We start from the raw sequence: 22499 nt of genomic DNA, 5'->3' as shown, positions 1-22499 counted from the left end.
CGGTTCTGGAGATTTGTTTAATGTATGATGTAAAAGAGAGATCCTGGTCAAACATGACACCAAGGTTCCTCACAGTAGAATCTGAAGCTAATGTTATGCCATCCAGGGTGGCTATCTGACTCAATAGTGTCTCTCTCAGATTTTTAGGCCCAACAATAAGAATCTCGGTTTTATCTGAGTTTAGTTGAAGTAGGTTTTGGGACATCCAGGATTTGATGTCTTTTAAACAACCCTGAATTTTGACTAGTTGATCTGTTTCATTTGGTTCCAAGGACATGTATAGCTGAGTATCATCTGCGTAAAAATGAAAATTAATAGAATGCTTTCTAATAATCTCACCTAGAGGAGACATGTATAAGCTAAACAGAATTGGACCCAGCACAGAACCCTGTGGAACTCCATAGCTAATCCTTGTGCGTGTGGAGAATTTATCATTAACATGAACAAACTGGAATCTGTTCAACAAATATGATTTAAACCATCCCAATGCTGTTCCATTAATCCCGATTCTATGTTCTAGTGTCTGTAATAGAATGTGATGATCAATTGTATCAAATGCAGCACTAAGATCTAACAGGACAAGGACAGAAACTAGACCATTGTCCGAAGCTAATAGAAGATCATTAGTGACTCTAACCAGAGCTGTTTCTGTGCTATGATGTTTTCTAAATCCTGACTGAAAATCTTCATACAGGTTATTCCCACTAAGGTGGTCAGATAATTGTTTAGCCACGATTTTTTCCAGAATCTTGGAAATAAAGGGTAAATTTGAAATGGGCCTATAGTTGGCTAGTTGTCCAGGGTCAAGGGTTGGTTTTTTCAATAGAGGTTTGACCACAGCCACCTTAAAAGCCTGTGGTACATAGCCTAGTTGTAAAGATTGGTTGATTTGATTTAATATGGATGAGCTGATTAAAGGTAGAACTTCTTTGAGTAATCTGGTTGGGATTGGATCTAAAAGACAAGTGGACGACTTGGAAGAGTTGATTATTGAGGTTAACTCCATATGAGTTATGGGGGAGAAGCTGTCTAGGTAAGACAGAGGATTTAATAAATTTAAAGTTAATGGATCTAGACAGTGCTTTCTGTCATTTGGAAGAAGTCGCTGCTGAATGTTTTTTCTAATGATAATAATTTTATTAGTAAAGTAGTTCATAAAGTCATTGCTGCTGAGATTTAAGGGGATAGTAGACTCAATACAGCTATGACTCTTTGTCAGCCTGGCTACAGTGCTGAAAAGAAACCTGGGGTTGTTTTTGTTTTCCTCAATTAGGGAGGAATAATATGTTTTTCTAGCAGCACAAAGTGCTTTTTTATATTTCATTAGACTGTCCTTCCATGCAATGCAGTTTACATTTATTTTGTTGGAACGCCACTGTCTTTCTAGTTGTCTAGTCCTTTGCTTTAGACTGCGGATGTCTGAGTTATACCACGGAGCTAACCTCCTCTGATTCACTGTCTTCTTCTTCAGAGGAGCCACTGTGTCTAACATTGTACGTAGAGAAGCTGCAGCATCATCTACAAGACAGTCAACCTGTTCATAAGGATTAAGGTGACTGTTCTCTGTGTATCTGCAAGACATTGAGGCAAAAGATGATGGAATCATCTGCTTGAATCTGGCAACAGCATTGTCAGATAAACATCTGCTATAGTAACATTTCTTTCCAGCTGTTATAGGGTCAGTTGTGCTAAATTCAAAAGTTACTAAGAAATGGTCAGATAACAGAGGGTTTTGGGGAAGAACTATTAAATTATCAATTTCAACTCCATATGTCAGGACAAGATCTAGAGTGTGGTTAAAACGATGAGTGGGTTCATTTACCTGCTGTGTAAAACCAATAGTGTCTATTAAGGAGTTAAAAGCAGTGCTGAGACAGTTGCTGTCAACATCTACATGAATGTTAAAGTCTCCCACTACAATGACTTTATCTGTGCTAAGAACTAAGTCAGATAAGAATTCAGAGAATTCAGTTAAGAACTCTGAATATGGAGCAGGAGGACGGTAAACAATACAAAACACAACTCTCTATGCGATAACTAAGACTAAGAGTGGGTCGCGGCTGTAGAGAACATGCAGAGAGGCGTGTAAGACTGCGACTCTGCGTCCTGGGCTCCACTCTGAGTTGTCACGGAGTGGGGGGACTAAGCAACATGGCCATGTTACTAGAGAGCAGAGAGGCTCCGTTCAACGTGGGATGGACGCCGTCTCTTCTAATCAGCCCAGGTTTTCCCCAAATCAGGTTTTCCCCAAAAAAAAAAACTTACTACTGTACTTATAGTGATTAGCACTAAACTTACTTCATAATTTTTTCAACCAGCCAGAAATGCCTAACAACTGACCAAGTCCAGAAGCTTCTTCAGTTTGAGGAAAGTTACACACAAGTTAGTTCAACTTAACCTCATACATATACAGAACCTTCCCCCAAGAAGGACACAACCTGAATCAGTTGACAACCTCACCCGAGTCATTAGAACCAGATATATTTGTGAACTGCTTAATAAGAAAATTTGTCAGGGTTCCATCACGTTTTAGATTGCATAATGCTGTACTGTAGATACAGACGGAAGAACTGTAACTAAAACTAGAAAAAGTAATTTCTCGAAAAATTACATGGGAGAGCTGTTCTGTTGCCGAAAAGATGCAAAACGCTGATTAAGCTGCTGACATCAAAAATTTTACTACGACAAAATGGTGAAAACAACAAAATGCTGACAAAGATTCAGAAGATTACAGAGATTAAACAGATGACGATTTAAAAAATAGATGATTAAAAAGATGACCAATGTAAAAAGTTGACAAGATTAAAAAGATGACGATTCAAAAGTTGACCAAGGTAAAATGATGTCAAAGATTAAAAACTTGACCAAGGTGCATTTTTGACAATCATAAAAAAAAACGCTGACTAGCTTTTTAATTAATTAATTAATTAATAGAACCAAAAATCTTGCGATTTATCATAATAAATCTATTCTCTATTCTCACCCTCCGCGGGTGGTCTCATCCACTTTCCAAGCTCGGGTCCTCTACCAGAGGCCAGGGAGCTTGAGGGTTCTGCGCTGTATCCTTGCTGTTCCTAGGACTGCACTTTTCTGGACTGAGATTTCGGATGTTTTTCCAGGGATCTGTTGTAGCCACTCCTCCAGTTTGGGGGTCACAGCCCCCAGTGCTCCGATCACCACAGGCACCACTGTGGCCTTCACCTTCCGAGCCTTCTCCAGTTCTTCTCTGAGCCCTTGTTATTTCTCTAGTTTCTCATGTTCCTTTTTCCTGATGTTGCCATCGCTTGGTATTGCCACATCCACCACTACAGCTTTCCTCTGCTCTTTATCCACCACCACAATGTCTGGTTGGTTCGCCATTACCATTCTGTCAGTCTGGATCTGGAAGTCCCACAGGATCTTGGCTCGCTCGTTCTCTACCACCTTGGGAGGTGTTTCTCACTTTGACCTTGGGGTCTCCAGTCCATACTCTGTGCAGATGTTCCTGTATCATCTTGTGGATGATGCTGCAGCTTCTCTACGTACAATGTTAGACACAGTGGCTCTTCTGAAGAAGAAGACAGTGAATCAGAGGAGGTTGGCTCCGTGGTATAACTCAGAGATCTGCAGCCTAAAGCAAAGGACTAGACAACTAGAAAGACAGTGGCGTTCCAACAAAATAAATGTAAACTGCATTGCATGGAAGGACAGTCTAATAAAATATAAAAAAGCACTTTGTGCTGCTAGAAAAACATATTATTCCTCCCTAATTGAGGAAAACAAAAACAACCCCAGGTTTCTTTTCAGCACTGTAGCCAGGCTGACAGAGTCATAGCTGTATTGAGTCTACTATCCCCTTAAATCTCAGCAGCAATGAGTTTATGAACTACTTTACTAATAAAATTATCATCATTAGAAAAAACATTCAGCAGCGACTTCTTCCAAATGACAGAAAGCACTGTCTAGATCCATCAACTTTAAATTTATTAAATCCTCTGTCTTACCTAGACAGCTTCTCCCCCATAACTCATATGAAGTTAACCTCAATAATTAACTCTTCCAAGTCATCCACTTGTCTTTTAGATCCAATCCCAACCAGATTACTCAAAGATGTTCTACCTTTAATCAGCTCATCCATATTAAATCAAATCAACCAATCTTTACATTTAGGCTATGTACCACAGGCTTTTAAGGTGGCTGTGGTCAAACCTCTATTGAAAAAAACCAACCCTTGACCCTGGACAACTAGCCAACTATAGGCCCATTTCAAATTTACCCTTTATTTCCAAGATTCTGGAAAAAATCGTGGCTAAACAACTATCTGACCACCCAAGTGGGAATAACCTGTACGAAGATTTTCAGTCAGGATTTAGAAAACATCATAGCACAGAAACAGCTCTGGTTAGAGTCACTAATGATCTTCTATTACCTTCGAACAATGGTCTAGTTTCTGTCCTTGTCCTGTTAGATTTTAGTGCTGCATTTGATACAGTTGATCATAACATTCTATTACAGACACTAGAACATATAATCGGGATTAATGGAACAGCATTGGGATGGTTTAAAGGGCCCATATCATGCAAAATCCACTTTTTAGACATTTTGGAGCGTCCCTATGACTCTATGGGTCACATATACACACACTGAGCACGGTAGAAATGCATTTCCTGCTTTTTTCACATTTTGAAAACGTAAATTTTCTCATCCAATGAAAACAACCACGACCTACTCTGAGGCCGTGTCCCAGTTGTCGTCACACTGGTTGAAAGTTCTCCTTGCAAATCCTGAACCACCACCCCCACAATGATCCCGAACCAAAACTGGACTTCCGCCATTTCCCCCCTCTCACTCACCGTGAACAGACCAGCACGGCAGCGCCCAAGTCCTCCCATAGAAATAGTTCGGTTCTTAGGTGTTCTAACCAACACCAAAGTCTCTTCACTTTACCAAGGGATCAACAAGTGAGGATTTGTGGGTCACTTTTATTTTTAACGGACCGGTGCCAGAAACACTGCCTCAGCATTTATACGTATGTGCATTTCAAACGAGGGTGCGTACAATGCTGGATTTGTTTCACGGCTCCTGTTGGAAAAAAAGGACCTATTCCTAAAGTCCGTCATCCACTCACTGAAGTAAGTACATGCTTGATATTTATAATGTTTTAAAATGTTAGTTTGTCCGTTTAAATGTAGTAACCTATGTGTGAGTCAAGTTACTAGCTAGCTATGCTAACGGCTACAGCCAGTCGACCGAGCCTTTGTCCCCTTCAAATGTGCTCATGTGGGCTCCTGCAGCCACACACCTGTGTGGAGAAAAGCTAATGACTATCGGCATCGAGCGGCTACAGGCAGGGAGCGGTGGGTCTAGCGTCTGTCCTTTTTCTGTAATCACATACACCTGTGGGGAATAGCTGATCTTTATCGCCCTTCCAGCGGCGACAGACAGGAAGCGGTGGATCTAGCTCGCTGTAGTAAGTTTGTGCTTGATACTTGTGATATCTAAATATGTTAGTTATGTCTGTTTAAAATGCAGTAACCCACATGTGAGACAAGCTAATCGCTAGCGTCGCTAACGGCTACAGTGAGTCAACCGAGCCTTTGTCCCTTTCAAATGTGCTACTCTGAGTTGGCGCAATCACACACCTGTGTGGGGAACAGCTAATAGCGATGGGCCTTCGATCGGCGACAGGCAGGAAGCGGTGGATCGAGCTTTTGTCCTGTTGACGTGCTGCCGCTCCTGTTTGTGTGTTGCATTAGCCGTTAGCATGCCTTTAGGCCTTTGCACTTTAGAGCTACAGCTGGTCGATCGCTACAAAAAGAACCTGCAGATGAACGCGGTTATGTTTATTACCCCGTCCTGTGTCAGAGCCTAAATCAACTTGTGATTTGGGGTTATGTCATTGTTCTATCAAATTCTAACATGATTAGTTGGAATGATTACTGTGTTGTGTTGCAAGCATAGTTGCTAATTAGTCACATCTCTACAATACCTGCTGTTTATCTGGTCAGTTACCGATAGCTTGTACCATAGCCATTATATTTGTAGGACCAATACAATTTACAGTAAATGTAACAGTCTTTTCTATACTGTAGGAGGGCAAATCCTAGTTGCCCGCATGCAAGGAGGCTGTCAAACAGAGAAATCACTGCAGACTGTTGGTACACAGACATCTGCTGCCCAGCTCAGGAGTGAAGGTATGTAAGTTTGTATGTACCAACAGTAAGATGGGTAATAGAAGATTTTAATTGGTATATACGGTTTAGATTTTATATTTGAATTGTAACAACTGTTTATCTGTTGTTTTAGCACAGACAGGCCTGTCATCTTGTTTGGTTTATTTTTTTGTCTGGTATTGTGTGTTCTTACATTAGAGAAGGTTTTGACCTACATAATAATTAACATTTCACTAATCTACAATTCTGATTGCACTACCTTTTGTTTTGATGAGGTGATGGTGAGGACAGCCACAGCTTCCATCTGGTAGAGGACTGCTTCCGCTCAGTCTTCCAAATAGTGATGAGAACAAGGATCACCACATCTCCCTGTTTACCCTACTTTCATGCATTTCGTCTGCAAGGCCCTGCAAAAGCTTCTCCTTCTTCCTCAAACCCCCAGACTTCTTAATTAACTCAGTAACCTATACATTGCACATTGGAGTGTGAAGGTAACAGTTTGTTCTAGCTTTGGAGTAGTGGTGTATTTTTTTGGTTTACAATAAAGTTGGCTTTAACTATTATGTATTTCACTGAACTCTGTTTCTGAAGGGAAAACACTTTTATTTAGGAAATCATAGTATTGAAATTACATGTTTTTCTCTTTCTAATATGGTAAGCTATAAAGTTGAAGCGGCCATAAATAAAACGCATATAAATTATATATAAATAAAGTTAAAAAAATTCTTAATGAGTGTTGCACTCACAAAAAACACATTTTTACTCAAACGGTAAAGGAGTTATTCTACAGGTGGTCTACATCAATCATACTATGAGTGTTTTAGTGTTTTATCCATCAGGAAACTGCCTTCATCTACAACCCAAGCATGAAGAGATGGCAACTCAGATTCTTCACCCCAGGAATCCTCAGCACCAGCTCACTAGCCTCTGTAGACTAGATACCTGTAACAACTTTAGATACAGAGACATATTACTGTCAAATTTATCATGAATGACAAAAAACATAATTAAAAGCAGTAAAAATACGTTAGGTCAATATATAATTTGAACCAATGCTTTTTGTTCCCAGGTAGGTCATGCAGTGATTGCTCTAAATATTAATGCACATTTTTTAAATAAAATTGTCAGAGCAGCAGCACAAGTAAGACAAAAACAGTGAAATGTGTAAATGTAAAATGTATTTATATTATTTCAGCTATGCTCTCAAACTTGTTTATTTGTATAATGTAAGCTAAAGTAGTGTTTTCTATTAACGAGAGTTTTCCAGGTAAGTCGTGTTGTGAATATTGAAGCTGCACACGCCATTTAGCATACGCATTAGCAACCGCTAGTCGCTTTGCAAATTACATAAATCAATTAAATTGAAGTAAATGCGACATTACCAATGAGACACATCTTGCATCAGCCGAAATGTGGTGACTTCAACAGCCTCCTCTTCAGCTTCAGGGTCAGATTCGGGATCGTAGACTTATGGTTCTACTACGCTACGAACCAGCTGACTAATGTCGTGCAGTTCTGTAGTGGGTCTTCTTCTTCTGTGGAGGATTGCGGTGGATTGCATTCTCAATGTCGCACTACTGCCACCTATTGTATCCTAACCGTGCGGTGGCTCGTATCCATGGAGCCAATTTAAAAAAAAAACAACAACAAAAAAGGTATGCACTTCCGCACAGAGGTGTGGTGAGCAGCTTCGCTTGCGACACGCCCAGAAAACACAGCGTTTGCTGATGGAGAGTGAAAACCACACATTGACAGGGGCAGTGTGGACGATCTAAAGGGTTTTATGGGATGAAAATTTACAGAGACCTTACTGAGACATTAAAGTCTAATATTTTTTAGAATGAAAAGCATGATATGACTCCTTTAAATCCTATTTGTTGAACAGATTCCAGTTTGTTCATGTTAATGATGAATTCTCCGCACGCACAAGGATTAGCTATGGAGTTCCACAGGGTTCTGTGCTGGGTCCAATTCTGTTTAGCCTATACATGTCTCCTCTAGCTGAGATTATTAGAAAGCATTCTATTAATTTTCATTTTTACGCAGATGATACTCAGCTATATATGTCCTTAGAACCGAATGAAACAGATCAACTAGTCAAAATTCAGGGTTGTTTAAAAGACATCAAATCCTGGATGTCCCAAAACTTCCTTCAACTAAACTCAGATAAAACCGAGATTCTTATTGTTGGGCCTAAAAATCTGAGAGAGACACTATTGAGTCAGATAGCCACCCTGGGTGGCATAACATTAGCTTCAGATTCTACTGTGAGGAACCTTGGTGTCATCTTTGACCAGGATCTCTCTTTAAATCTCCAGAACCGCCTACTTCCACCTTAGAAATATAGTTAAAATCAGAAGCATCCTCTCTCACAGCGATGCAGAGAAACTGATCCATGCATTTGTTACCTCTAGGCTGGACTACTGTAACTCCTTACTCATAGGATGTCCTAACAGCTCCTTAAAAAGCCTACAGCTTATTCAAAATGCTGCAGCCAGAGTTCTGACAGGACTTAGAAAGAGAGATCACATTTCTCCTACATTAGCTTCTCTGCACTGGCTGCCTGTAAAATGTAGGATAGAATTTAAAATTCTCCTACTCACATACAAAGTACTCAATGATAAAGCTCCTTCTTATCTTAAAGACCTTATAGTTCCTTATGCTCCCAGCAGAACACTTCGTTCTCAGAGCGCTGGGCTACTTGTGGTTCCTAGAGTGTTTAAATGTAGAACAGGGGGCAGAGCTTTTAGCTACCAAGCTCCTCTCCTCTGGAACCAGCTCCCACTATAGGTTCGAGAAGCTGACACACTCTCCACCTTTAAGATTAGGCTTAAAACCTTCCTTTTTGATAAAGGTTATAGTTAGAGATGGTTCAGGTCACTGGCAATTATTGTTAGTCACAGGAACCATCTCTTAGTTAAGCTGCAATAGACATAGACTGCTGGGGGACTTAATTTATACACTGAGCTCCTCTGTTTCCTTCTACCTCTTCTGTCCAATAACCTCCCATCATTGTCCCATGTTTAACTAGCCTTGTCTCTTTCTCTCCAGTAGTTGTGCTTCTCTCCTCTCTCCCCCCCCCACTCTCTCTCCCTCTCTGTCCTCACCTACAGGTATCATTGGACTCAAAGTTTGGTGTCTGTGATGGGCAGCTGCGGATCCAACCATCCTGCCTGCATCCAGTCCCTGGTCCTACCATCCTGCCTGTGCTCTGTTGTTGCTTGTTGTTGCTTGTTGCTGTTGCTGTGTTTTTCTATCTCTCTATCCTCTCACCCCAACCGGTCGAGGCAGATGGCCGCCCACATCCAGTCTGGTTCTGCTGGAGGTTTCTTCCTCGTTAGAGAGGGAGTTTTTCCTCTCCACTGTTGCTGTCAAATTAAATGCTTGCTGTATGTGGGATTTGTTGGGTTTAGTTGTGTGAGGTTTTAAACCTTACTTTGTAAAGTGCCTTGAAATAACTTTGTTGTGATTTGGCGCTATATAAATAAAATTGAATTGAATTGAATTGAACTGTATACTATGCCAGCCACTTGGTTATGGCGTTCCATGTATGCTTTCCCTGCCAGCATCTTACACCCTGCAGTTATGTGCTGGACCGTCTCAGAGGCCTCTTTGCACAGTCTACACCTTGGGTCTTGTCTGGTGTGGTAGATCTGGGCCTCTATGGCTCTGGTGCTCAGGGCCTGCTCCTGTTCAGCCAGGATGAGTGCCTCTGTGCTGTCCTTCAGCCCAGCCCTTTCAAGGATTGGTAGGATTTGTTGAGATCAGCCACTTCAGTTATGTTCCGGTGGTACATCCCATGTAAGGGCTTGTCCTCCCATGATGGCCCCTGTTCCAGCATCTCATCCTCTGTTCTCCACTGCCTGAGACATTCACTCAGCACGTCATCTGCCGGGGCCTTGATGTACTTATGGATCTTGGATGTTTCATCCCGGATAGTGGCTCTCACGCTCACTAGTCCTCGGCCTCCTTTCCACATTTCTCAAGCCTGAATGACATCCCAATGTCCGAGCTGTAGATCCCGCTGATGTGGATCAGCGAATCGATGTCTTCCTCACTCTTGGCGTACAGCTTGATGTCATCCATGTAGAAAAGGTGACCTATGGTGGCCCCGTTCCAGAGTCGGTATCCGTAGCCAGTCTTGTTTATTACTTGGCTGAGGGGGTTCAGACCTATGCAGAACAGCAGTGGGGACAGTGCATATCCTTGGTATATGCCACATTTGATGGATACTTGGGCAAGTGGCTTCCCATTGACTTTAAGCGTGGTTCTCCACAACCTCATCAAGTTTGCAATGAAGGCCCTTAGAGTTCTATTGATGTTGTACAGCTCCAAGCATTCAGTGATCCATGTGTGTGGCATTGAGTCATAGGCTTTCTTGTAGTCAATCCAGGCTGTGCGCAGGTGTGTGTGTCACATTCTGCAGTCTTGGGCAACTGTTCTGTCAACCAGGAGTTGGTGTTTGGCTCCTCTGATATCCTTACCAATGCCCTTCTGTGCTTCGCTCATGTATTGACCCATGTGCCCACTTATCTTAGCTGCGATGATGTCTGACATGAGTTTCCAATGTTTTTGAGAGACAGGTTATTGGCCTGTAGTTGGATGGGACTGTACCTTTTGAGGGATCCTTCATTATCAGGATCGTCGGCCCTTGGGTTAGCCATTCAGGGTGGGTCCCATCCCTTAGCAGCTGATTCATTTGTGCTACCAGGCACTCATGGATTGCAGTGAGCTTCTTTAGCCAGCAGGCATGGATCATGTCAGGGCTGGGTGCTGTCCAGTTTTTCATAAATGAGACTCTTTATTGGATGTCTGCCACTGTAATAGTCACTGGGTTCTGTTCAGGGAGGTTTCTGTGGTCTTCCCACCAGCGACTGTGCATCGCTATACCTTTCCATGACTGTTCAGTTTCCAGCCTTGGTGGGTCAGCTCTGCTGTTATTATCCTGCCATTGAGAGTACACTTTCGCAGGTTGTGTTGCGAACATTCGACTGGCTTCGTTATCTCTGGTGTATCTCTTTAGGCGGCTGGCCAAGGCTTGTAGCCTTTGCTTGGCAGTTTCGAGTGCAGCATACTTCAGGTATGGGCATTGGTCTGTTCATTGTACCTCTCTGGGCCTCTGTCATTTGGCTCACTTCCCTCCGAGCTGCCTTGATTTTTCCAACCTTTGACCTGGCGTCCTGGCTCCCCTTTGCCGTAGCATTTGTGTTGTACCTCGTATCTCAAGTTATTATAGCAGTTGCCATTTGTGGATGTTGGAACACTGAGCTACTAGTTGCTTCGCCGTCTGCCTTGAATTTGGGTTTCTCTGTTCCCATTCACCGCACATTCTTTGCATGTAACCCCTCTGACTAGGGTTACTTGAGTAGTAGAATTCCAACAGAGCCTTGTTCTCGCATCTCAGCCATTTTCTAGTTCCAGTAGCCCACTTCTCGCCAAGGTGCTCTGGTTCCCCAACACCTGATGCAGACCTTGTTGTACCGGGCAACGTCTGGTATCTCATGTGCTTCATTGTCTCTCATCATCATACGAGGTAGGCAGTAACTTGAAGGGTCTTGCCCAAGGACCCACACTGGATGCACACTCCGCCCTGACAGGGACACGACGGGGGTTCGAACCGGGGTAACTCTTAAGTAATTATTTTATCTAATCTATCCAAGAATCAATGCATTTTTCCTTTGTACATCCCAATCAGACTCCTCCCGTGACAGGCCTCCATATAATGATGTTAATTCATTGAAATATGGTCTGCATCTGCGCAGTACGCAGAGTGGGACCGTATGTGTGGTCAGCTGTCAATGATGGCTCCACACAGTCGAGAAAATAAAAAAAGCAGTCTGACAATAAGGTGGATGTGAAGCGAAACCAACAAAGTGCCACCAAAACAGGCGGAAGTAAAGGAAAAGAGAAACTGACCCCAACACCGTGTTCAGCAACTAATAGTAAGTTTGTACATTAAACCACAGACTATTCATTATGGGGGTGCACAGGTTTTATGCACAACAAGAATATTAGAGCCTTTAAATTATTTACTCCACCGAAGCCACTGATCTGGTACAAGCTTCAAATCTGTAACCAACCACACTGTTCATTAAAATAAATGGATCATACAGTATGTTGAACCAGGCACAGTAGAGTGTACAATGTTGGTTACTGTAGCAGCATTTGCGTGTCACACATTATTTGTACATTGATGAAATAAAAATGCTTTTTGTTGACATATGTCACTTCATCCTGTGATGGTGCTTTTATACTGATGGATGTCCAGTCGACAGCTCTGATTACATCAGGCTCCTGCTGCAAATGTCGCCCTGACCAACTATTGTGTGGTAACTTGATATGCCCTGCCGGTATATGGATAATTGCTTCTCACACAGCTGGCATGGCTCGGCTCAGGGTCCACTGGGATAAACTGTAACCACCAATCTGCAGCTTCCTCTGGATGCCCTTGTGGCTGGAATCCTATTGTGGTCAGCAGATGGATGTGGCTGGCTGTGTGGCTTCTTGCTGTGTCATGCTCCAAGAACTGGAACCTCCAACAGATCAGATTGTCTAACAGATCCTCTATTACTGTAGACCCTTCAACAGATCCTCCAGCAGGGCTACAGCCTTATTAAAGAAGACTTGTCTCACCCTGTTTTGCATAGTTTTTTTATATTTTCTCACGACCTTGGTAATATTTAAGAATGAAGGGACACTCAGATTGCTCCATAATTTCTAGGTTCTATGTGCTGGAATGAAACGGAACGGTCCACCCTTGTTTTTTATGCATACACCTACAGCAATAATATTCAATGGCCAGACGACCTGCTCCAGATTTTTTTTAGACAGCGACAGCGAGTTCTGTAGAGTTAGAACAGTCTGATATTCAGGGTTACTTGTATAATCCAGAATGCAAACCAGAGTGCAGAGTGAACGAAGCTGTCACAGCCGAAAAGGCACCTGCAATGAGCTGACAATAAGACAGCCAACGGTGGGGAGATCCGACCACGGAGCAGCTTACAGGAGCTGTGTGCAGGAGACAGGTGGTGGTGGTCTGCACCACACGCCGATGTACTGTAAACAATGAATATCCCTGTGCTAAATTTCAACGCTACTGATTTTGTTTAGATGAAATTGCAGATTCTACTGCTGATGCCACACCATCAGTTTTGGGCTACCGTCCAGAGGGAAGGGACAACTGTCTTGTTTTGCCAGCCACTAACAGCAGATGAAGACAAGAAGAGGGTTTTGGCTAAATGAGAATTCTGTGGCTTTCTAACAACTGTCTGCTTTGATTTAAAATAAAAAGCTGCTGATCGACTTAGAAACTATGTCTTTATTCAAACACGCTGTTATATATAATGTAGCAATCTTTTGTTTAAAATGTAAAGCAATGTCTGAGCGTTTGTCTGTTAGATTTAGTTAGGAGACATGATGCATCACCAGCTGTCTAGCGTGGGTGCCGGTTCCTCACAGGCAGCCTCGTCCTCCTCCAAATGATGTAACTCTTCAGTGCTTCGGGGCTCCAGCAGGCTGGCTCCGCCCCCTCTCAACCCAACTGTTGCTGGGGCAGGTACAGAGAAAGCCAGGAAGCACTAGTTGTAGTTTGTTAGCCCATAGTAAAAAAATCCGCCAGCCTGGGTTGGAGCAGGAATGATTGATAACTCCGATGCATATAAATTATGTAGGAATCAGTGTCCCTTCATTCTTAAATACTATCTGTAAACTAGTGAAGTTTTCTTTTAATGTCACCAACGAACCAATAGCTGTAGAAAAGTACTTAGACTAGCCAGGGAGCAACCATACATCTACGCACATTTCTACGGTCACATAGTTATTCATACATCTGAACGTTTGTGTAGATAAGTACTTATGCCTACTTTTTGAGTACCCTTTATACATGAAACTCCAGGAAATAATTTCTCACACAAGAAATTTGTTAAATGTTTTAAATAAGCAGTTCATTTCATGTGTATATCATTTTTGTGGCAAACAAAAATTATCTCAGGGAAAATTCATGATATCGCCAGTATGTCCAGTTTAGAATTTGGGCACTCTGATTTAGATAGATAAAACAAAAAGAAAACCTAAGGTTTAACCTTTGAGTGTTTCTCTTCCTAAATGATGGAGTTTGCTTATTGTCTTCTTCAATAACACAATCTTGCTGAAAAATGTAAAAAATTTAAAAACGAATTGTCACACAGGCTGTTTATTTTTTCACCACAACAGAGACTACATGATGGGGAAAAAATAGGAACCAAGTGACCAGCATGAAGCTGTAGAGTTACATTGGAGCTAATACTAACTAAAATACTAAAAAATGTAGCCCATAGGATTTGTACAAAAAACACAACATACAGCACCATTAACTTGAAAAGTAAATATAAGAACTTACAGAGTGGACCGTTTCCGGCCTGTTGTTTATTTCTGAAACTCTGCCTGGGGCTAAGATTCCAGACGGATTTCATATTCTCTAACTTCAGAGAAATCAGATCTTTCACAATATTCCCATATTCCCTAAGGCACCCATTTTCCCATTCAGCTCTAATGACTAGGCTCTGTTAAATAAAAAAAACAAAAAAACAATTGCGTCAGACAGATAAATGCATCAAAGAATGGGACGAGTGGGGATGACAGAGCCTTACCATTTATGCTGCTGAATTGTGTCACAATAATGTGCCTCAATAGAAGAGAAAATTGACTGTGTAAAACCAAATCATTGCTATAGCAGCCTTTCCTTTGTAATGACAATATGCCTCTCTCCACAACCAATCAGTGTATGTGCCCTTAAAATGATGCCAGGAAATGAGTTTTGAAGATTACTTCTGGCTGCCAATAAAAAGTAATAGACATGACAATGAGAAGATCACTACAAGCCATTAACACACAGTGTGAGGCTGGATATGAGCAGTGTGTGGGGATACTGGACTGGAATTAAGGGTTGTGAAACTATACAAAAGTAAGCAGCTCATGGGATTAATGTCATAATGTAATGTTGAATAAGTTGCATGCCTGAAAATATTACATTAATACATTAATACATAACATCAATAGTTAGAACCCTGAAAGGAATCCAGTCCAGTGGTTCTGTCAAAAATTGATTACGCCAGTCCCGGTCGCACCACTGATCTCCCCGGGTTTCAGCTGGTCCATCTGTCCCTCCTCCCGCACCAGATCAGCCTGCGGTCCCAGTTTCAGTTTCCGTTTCCCAGCCACGTCTGACCGTTGCTGCAGCACCAGCCTGCCCAGCTCAAACTTTAGTCCGCTGGGAGGAATTCTTGCACCGGTGCAGTTTCACGTTTCGTGCCACCGCTCCAGCCACAGAACCACAGGTCGCTCCAGCCACAGAACCGCAGGACGCTCCAGTCACAGAACCACAGGTCGCTCCAGCCACAAAACCGCAGGACGCTCCAGTCACAGAACCACAGGTCGCTCCAGTCACAGAACCTCAGCCTGCATCAGTCCCTGCGTCTCAGCCTGTGTCAGTTCCTGCATCTCAGCCTGCGTCAGTTCCTGCGTCTCAGCCTGCGCCAGTTCCTGCGTCTTGGTCTGCGTCAATCTCAGTCTGCAGCCATCACTGCCTTGATCTCAGCACAGACATCTCGTCACGCTCAAGCTCCAGCTCAGCTATGTCACGCTCAAGCTCCAGCTCAGCCACGTCACGCTCAAGCTCCAGCTCAGCCACGTCATGCTCAAGCTCCAGCTCAGCTACATCATGCTCAAAGTCCCAGCTCAGCCACGCCACGCTCAAGCTCCAGCCTCGCCCCAGCACGATTGCACAACACGCCGGTCAAGCCCAGCCCTAGCCCAGTCGGGCCCGGCTTCTGCCCCCTTAAGCGGCCGCACGCAGCCCTGCCGGCTCCAGAGAGAAGACCGTACACATCCCTGCCGGTCTGGTAGCAGTGGCCATCCCTGTCCTCGTTGGTGGAGAGGTGCTTCTGGTCCTTGTCGGCCCTGAAAAGGCCGTTCCTGCCCCAGTTCCTGTCGGCCTCCAAGCGGAGGTTGTTCCTGCCTCAGTTCCTGTTGGCCTCCAAGGGGAGGACGTTCCTGCCTCCGTTCCCATCGGCCTCAAAGTGGAGGTCGTTCTCCAAGAAGGAGGCCCATTTCGTCACGGGAGGCGACTCCTCCCTGCAAATTTGGAACCACTACCCCCACGATGATACTGAACCAAAACTGAACTTTCGACATTATCCCCTTCTCACTTGACTCTCAGCAGTTTAACATGGCAGTGCCCAAATCCTCTCAAAGTGCTCAGTCCTTGGATGTTTTAACCCACACCAAAACCTATTTAATCTACCAATGAATCAACAAGAGGACTTTGTGGGTTTCTTTTATTTTTAATGGACCAGAATCTGAAGAACACTGCCTCAGCATTTGTATGTATGTGGACTTCATCTCACCTCGGACTGCTTCGAGAATGAAGGTGCTACAATGCTGGGTTTGCTTCACAGCTCTGGTTGTGGGATCTGTTCCTACAGTCTGTCATCCATACGCTGTAGTAAGTACAGTACATGAACGATACTTGTGGTGTCTTAAAATGTTAGTTGGTCTGTTTAAAATGTAGTGCAGTTGTAGCAGTTCAAAGTGAGTAGCGTTTTCACTCCAGTACCGTTGTGTCACAACGGTGCAGCAGATGCCTCGCTGACTAAAGATTTTTAATCCTGCAGTGGGATGAAAAAAATCAGGACGCTAGTTTTGTTTTAACCACCAGGTGGCGCAGTGTTGATCAGAAGCCTCCAATGCACTACAGCGTAACTGAGGTCCGACTGTTCATTTCTACCTGTAACACATTGTACACCAAACCTATTTTACTATTAAGTTTTTACTATTAAGTATCTGTTGTGTGCTCAAATGTGGGGAGTATAAAGGCCAACAACTTGTTCATGGCTTAGTTATTTTCTGTTAATTGCAAAGTTATAATTGTTCTGTTTAGTTTAGAACAGACCTGCGCCACAGCAGCAAAACGTTCTTGTTTTTATTCTCCTCAGCTTTTTTATGTCTTTAAAAAACAGGTGTCTCATACACACCCACCGCTCTAACATCTGATACAACATATTGGCTTCACATAATTCCATGATTATAGGTTAAATTACACTACCACGTGACGTGTTTCGGAGTCATGTCCAGACAGAGACCAATACACAAATGTACGAGGAGTGGCGCACTAGATGTACCATTAGATGTGTAGAATTTGTATTTGAGTTTGAATTTGTAGACTGTAGAATTTGTTTTGACTGTGCGTCTCATTGTAACTGAATGAGTGGCTGATGTGACTTATTTGGTCCGTGTACGTTTCAAAACTTTGATTTCCCATTCGCCCATCCATCCATCCACCTTCACCGGATTTCTCGTTTCTCTTGGTATGATGTCAAACAGATTTCAGATTCAAACAGATTTTAAAGCACCGCCTTACAAACCAATAGTCAGAGCAAAAATATTTTTTAACAAAAACACACGGAATTGGATTTAAAACTGTTTTTTCTTTTAGAAAAAGACGAAAAAGAAAAAAGTCGTTCTCGCGTTACCTCTGCTTTTAATTCTTAATCAAAGCTTATCCGGGGATGGGTCGCGGGGCAGCAGACTGCCGCTCGAATGAAACACGAGATTGAATGATATGTGATGTGTTTCGTAGTCAGATGACTTGGATCTGAGTTCGACCAAGATTTTGTTTGTCTCATGTTTGCTCACAGTCGCAAAGGCAAACTTCACATCCCTTCCCCCTCCTCCGTAGAGGCGCCTAGACACGCTAATGTGTTGCTTCTACTCGATCAGCAGGTGAGAAATACTTCAGCTCCGGGACAAAGCTCCATGGGAGATTGGGCAGCATCGGGCGGCGTGATCAGCTGCAGGTCTAGGACTCATTAATGCAGCAAGTAGTTTGTTCTACATATGTTTAGTCTGCAAGGATAAACATATATATGTATCATAGCTTTCTGGTCTAATTTATTTGTAAAATACTATTATTATTATTTGTTACCTTTATTATAAACAGTATTAATTGCACAATTTGGACTGGCGATGACTTGCGCTTCTTCCATATTAATCATGGATAATCAAGGAAGAAACTGCAGTTCATAGATGTTATTCAAGAATGGTTTGAGAAAGATTCAGTGTGTTTTTCAACTGAACTGTCAGCCAAGGTAAGTGCATTATCAAATGAATGCGCCTGTCAGCGGGGAAGACATCACTTCAATTCAGTCACTCTTCAGTCGCTGCTGCTGTCTCCTCCTCAGTTCACACACCTAAAGTGTCCGAACCAATAAATGCATTTGCAGATTGACTGTCGCACGGGTTGCTCTTAGTGAGTTAGCTGTCCTTGTCGATGTCTTAAGAATGTTTTGACATCTGTAAACAGTTTTTATAGTTTTACAAGGCGTAATATGACGCTAACGTTTGATCGTTGCTCGTATTCCATATAAAAGAAAACGAGGACTGAATAGGTATGCTGGTAATTGCTACGATCTTCTGTCAATAAAACATAAAATGTTAAACCTCTGAGCCCTGACTTTTATGTCTTCTTTGGATTAAAAAACAAATGTTGAATGTTCTCAAATAATTTAATATTGCCGCCCTCCCAGTGTTTTTTTTTCATTGAACACGTGGGTGTTACCGGTGGCCGACCCCTGGTCTAGATCATCCTTATTCACATTTTCAAATTCTATTAGTGTAACCTTAGTTAGTATTCCTTTTTATTTTTTTTTTATTTTTTTTTTGGGAAACGTTGCATTTCAGCTACCATGATTTTATTTGTAATTAACATTAGTTCCTACCTTCCCTTGTTGATGGGGGACAGGAAAAAAGTGTTGGGTAGGAGCGGGGTAAGGAAAAAAGTGTACATGTGCCGTGTGGTGCATTAAAGAAGAATATCCCATAAAGAAATTGTAGCCCGTACCAACAGCAAGATATCAGGGTTACAGTAGCTCGTCTGCCCCAAATCAAACGCTGCAGGTGGGAGGGCGCACCGTTCAGCCTTCTATTTTCGGTTTTAAACTGCCATAATTGCCCCATGACTTACTTACGTACATAACTATACAAATATATATATATACAAACCGCTTGTCGCCTGTGGTGGACAATTATATATATATATATATATATATATATATATATATATACACACACACACACACACACACACACACACACACACACACACACACACACACTCTATTCTCACCCTCCGCGGGTGGTCTCATCCACTTTCCAAGCTCGGGTCCTCTACCAGAGGCCAGGGAGCTTGAGGGTTCTGCGCAGTATCCATGCTGTTCCTAGGACTGCACTTTTCTGGACTGAGATTTCGGATGTTTTTCCAGGGATCTGTCGTAGCCACTCCTCCAGTTTGGGGGTCACAGCCCCTAGTGCTCCGATCACCACAGGCACCACTGTGGCCTTCACCTTCCAAGCCTTCTCCAGTTCTTCTCTGAGCCCTTGGTATTTCTCTAGTTTCTCATGTTCCTTTTTCCTGATGTTGCCATCGCTTGGTATTGCCACATCCACCACTACGGCTTTCCTCTGCTCTTTATCCATCACCACAATGTCTGGTTGGTTCGCCATTACCATTCTGTCAGTCTGGATCTGAAAGTCCCACAGGATCTTGGCTCGCTCGTTCTCTACCACCTTGGGAGGTGTTTCCCACTTTGACCTTGGGGTTTCCAGTCCATACTCCGCGCAGATGTTCCTGTATACTATGCCAGCCACTTGGTTATGGCGTTCCATGTATGCTTTGCCTGCCAGCATCTTACACCCTGCAGTTATGTGCTGGACCGTCTCTGGGGCCTCTTTGCACAGTCTACACCTTGGGTCTTGTCTGGTGTGGTAGATCTGGGCCTCTATGGCTCTGGTGCTCAGGGCCTGCTCCTGTGCAGCCAGGATGAGTGCCTCTGTGCTGTCCTTCAGCCCAGCCCTTTCAAGCCATTGATAGGATTTGTTGAGATCAGCCCCTTCAGTTATGTTCCGGTGGTACATCCCGTGCGAATGACATCCCGATGTCCGAGCTGTAGATCCTGGTGGTGTGGATCAGCGAGTCGATGTCTCGCTCACTCTTGGCGTACAGCTTGATGTCATCCATATAGAGGAGGTGACTTATGGTGGCCCCGTTCCGGAGTCGGTATCCATAGCCAGTCTTGTTTATTATTTGGCTGAGGGGGTTTAGACCTATGCAGAACAGCAGTGGGGACAGTGCATCTCCTTGGTATATGCCACATTTGATGGATACTTGGGCAAGTGGCTTCCCATTGGCTTCAAGGGTGGTTCTCCACAACCTCATCGAGTTTGCAATGAAGGCCCTTAGAGTTCTGTTGATGTTGTACAGCTCCAAGCATTCAGTGATCCATGTGTGTGGCATTGAGTCATAGGCTTTCTTGTAGTCCATCCAGGCTGTGCACAGGTTGGTGTGTCGCATTCTGCAGTCTTGGGCAACAGTTCTGTCTACCAGGAGTTGGTGTTTGGCTCCTCTGGTATCCTTACCAATGCCCTTCTGTGCTTCGCTCATGTATTGACTCATGTGCCCACTTATCTTAGCTGCGATGATGCCTGACATGAGCTTCCATGTTGTGGAGAGACAGGTTATTGGCCGGTAGTTGGATGGGACTGTACCCTTTGAGGGATCCTTCATTATCAGGATCGTTCGCCCTTTGGTTAGCCATTCAGGGTGAGTCCCATCCCTTAGCAGCTGGTTCATTTGTCCTGCCAGGCGCTCATGGATTGCAGTGAGCTTCTTTAGCCAGTAGGCGTGGATCATGTCAGGGCCAGGTGCTGTCCAGTTTTTCATACCTGAGACTCTTTGTTGGATGTCTGCCACTGTGATTCTGTTCAGGGAGGTTGCTGTGGTCTTCCCTCAGATCCACCAGCCACTGTGCATCACTGTTGTGTGACGCCTCCCTTTCCCATATGCCCTTCCAGTACTGTTCAGTTTCCAGCCTTGGTGGGTCTGCTCTGTTGTTATTACCCTGCCATTGAGAGTACACTTTCGCAGGTTGTGTTGCGAACAGCCGGTTTATTCGTCTGGCTTCGTTATCTCTGGTGTATCTCTTTAGGCGGCTGGCCAAGGCTTGAAGGCTTTGCTTGGCAGTTTCGAGTGCTTCAGGTATGGGCATCTGGCTGTACCGCATCGGTCTTTTCATTGCACCTCTCTGGGCCTCTGTCATTTGGCTCACTTCCCTCCGAGCTGCCTTGATTTTTGCCTCCAACCTTCGTTTCCATGGTGGGTATTGTTTCTCATGGCTCCCATGGTTGCTCTTATAGCCAAGCACCTCCAGGATCTCTGATGCTGAAGCGTATATGAGCTTATTTGTTTCAGTGATTGTTGTGCTAGCGGTCGCTCTCAATGCTGCATTCACATCTTCCATGAGACTTTCTGATGGTACTTCACTTAGCCGTTGTAGTGGGGTTCGGGGTTGCCTGTTCAATCTCGCCATGATCTTATCTTTCAGGTCAGTTGCTGCCTCGCTCAGCGTATCTGTGCTTATTGGGGCTTCGTACCCAATTTCCGGTTGGGGAGATGGTGAAACCTCCCCTCTGACCTGGCGTCCTGGCTCCCCCTTGCCGTAGCATTTGTGTTGTATCTCGTCAATCTCAAGTTGTGATAGCAGTTGCCGTTTGTGGATGTTGGAACACTGAGCTACTAGTTGCTTCGCCGTCAGCCTTGAATGTGGGTTTCTCCGTTCCCATTTACCGCACATTCTTTGCATGTAACCCCTCTGACTAGGGTTACTTGAGTAGTAGCATTCCAACAGTTCTCTGTTCTCGCATCTCAGCCATTTCTTTCTTGTTCCAGTAGCCCAAGGTGCTCTGGTTCCCCAACACCTGCTCTGGTTCCCCAACACCTGACGCAGACCTTGTTAGACCGGGCGACGTCTGAGCCGGTATCTCATGTGGTTCATTGTCTCTCATGATATGAGGTAGGCGGTAGCTTGAAGGGAAGAAGCTTCTTGCCCAAGGACCCACACTGGATGCCTATGCGCCCTAACGGGGATTCGAACCGGGGACCACCCGGCTTTAACGATTGAGCTATCCAGTGAGCTGTATATATATATATATATATATATATATATATATATATATATATATATATATATATATAAAATTAAAATTGAAAGAGTGCTTCCACTGACACTCGAACCTGGGATGAAAAACTCCACACACGCCCTTCTTAACCACTTGGCCAGCTAAGACTTGAAAAGTGGCTGTTCTACAAGACGCTACAGTTGTAGCACTTCAATGTGTCAGCCTTTACGGCAATCTGTTTACATTTTCAGCCCGGTATCACCGGGTTTTGAGCGCGTTGGAGCTGTGTTGCGTCTATTTGGCCTATAGATGGCGATGAGCCCCTACACTGGCCTTTATGATGCTGTCTTAGATTTATGT

At 43.6% G+C, this 22499-nt stretch overlaps 1 protein-coding gene and 1 long non-coding RNA gene across 13 annotated transcripts in view; one reads left to right on the top strand and one right to left on the bottom strand.

Annotated features, from left to right (window-relative positions):
- Positions 1-22499, bottom strand: part of grik2 (glutamate receptor, ionotropic, kainate 2) — a 291491-nt gene that overhangs the window by 110269 nt on the left and 158723 nt on the right. The gene's annotated exons all lie outside the window — the stretch shown is intronic.
- On the top strand, positions 4711-6715 carry LOC129603140 (uncharacterized). The gene is made up of 2 exons (XR_008692800.1): positions 4711-5111; positions 6072-6715. It is a non-coding gene; the product is annotated as an uncharacterized LOC129603140 (long non-coding RNA).

The sequence above is a fragment of the Betta splendens genome, chromosome 16 (genome assembly GCF_900634795.4).
Source record: "Betta splendens chromosome 16, fBetSpl5.4, whole genome shotgun sequence".
In the NCBI taxonomy this organism is placed as follows: Eukaryota; Metazoa; Chordata; class Actinopteri; order Anabantiformes; family Osphronemidae; genus Betta; species Betta splendens.
Note: the sequence above shows the minus strand (reverse complement) of the source record. Positions and strands in the feature narration are given on the sequence as shown.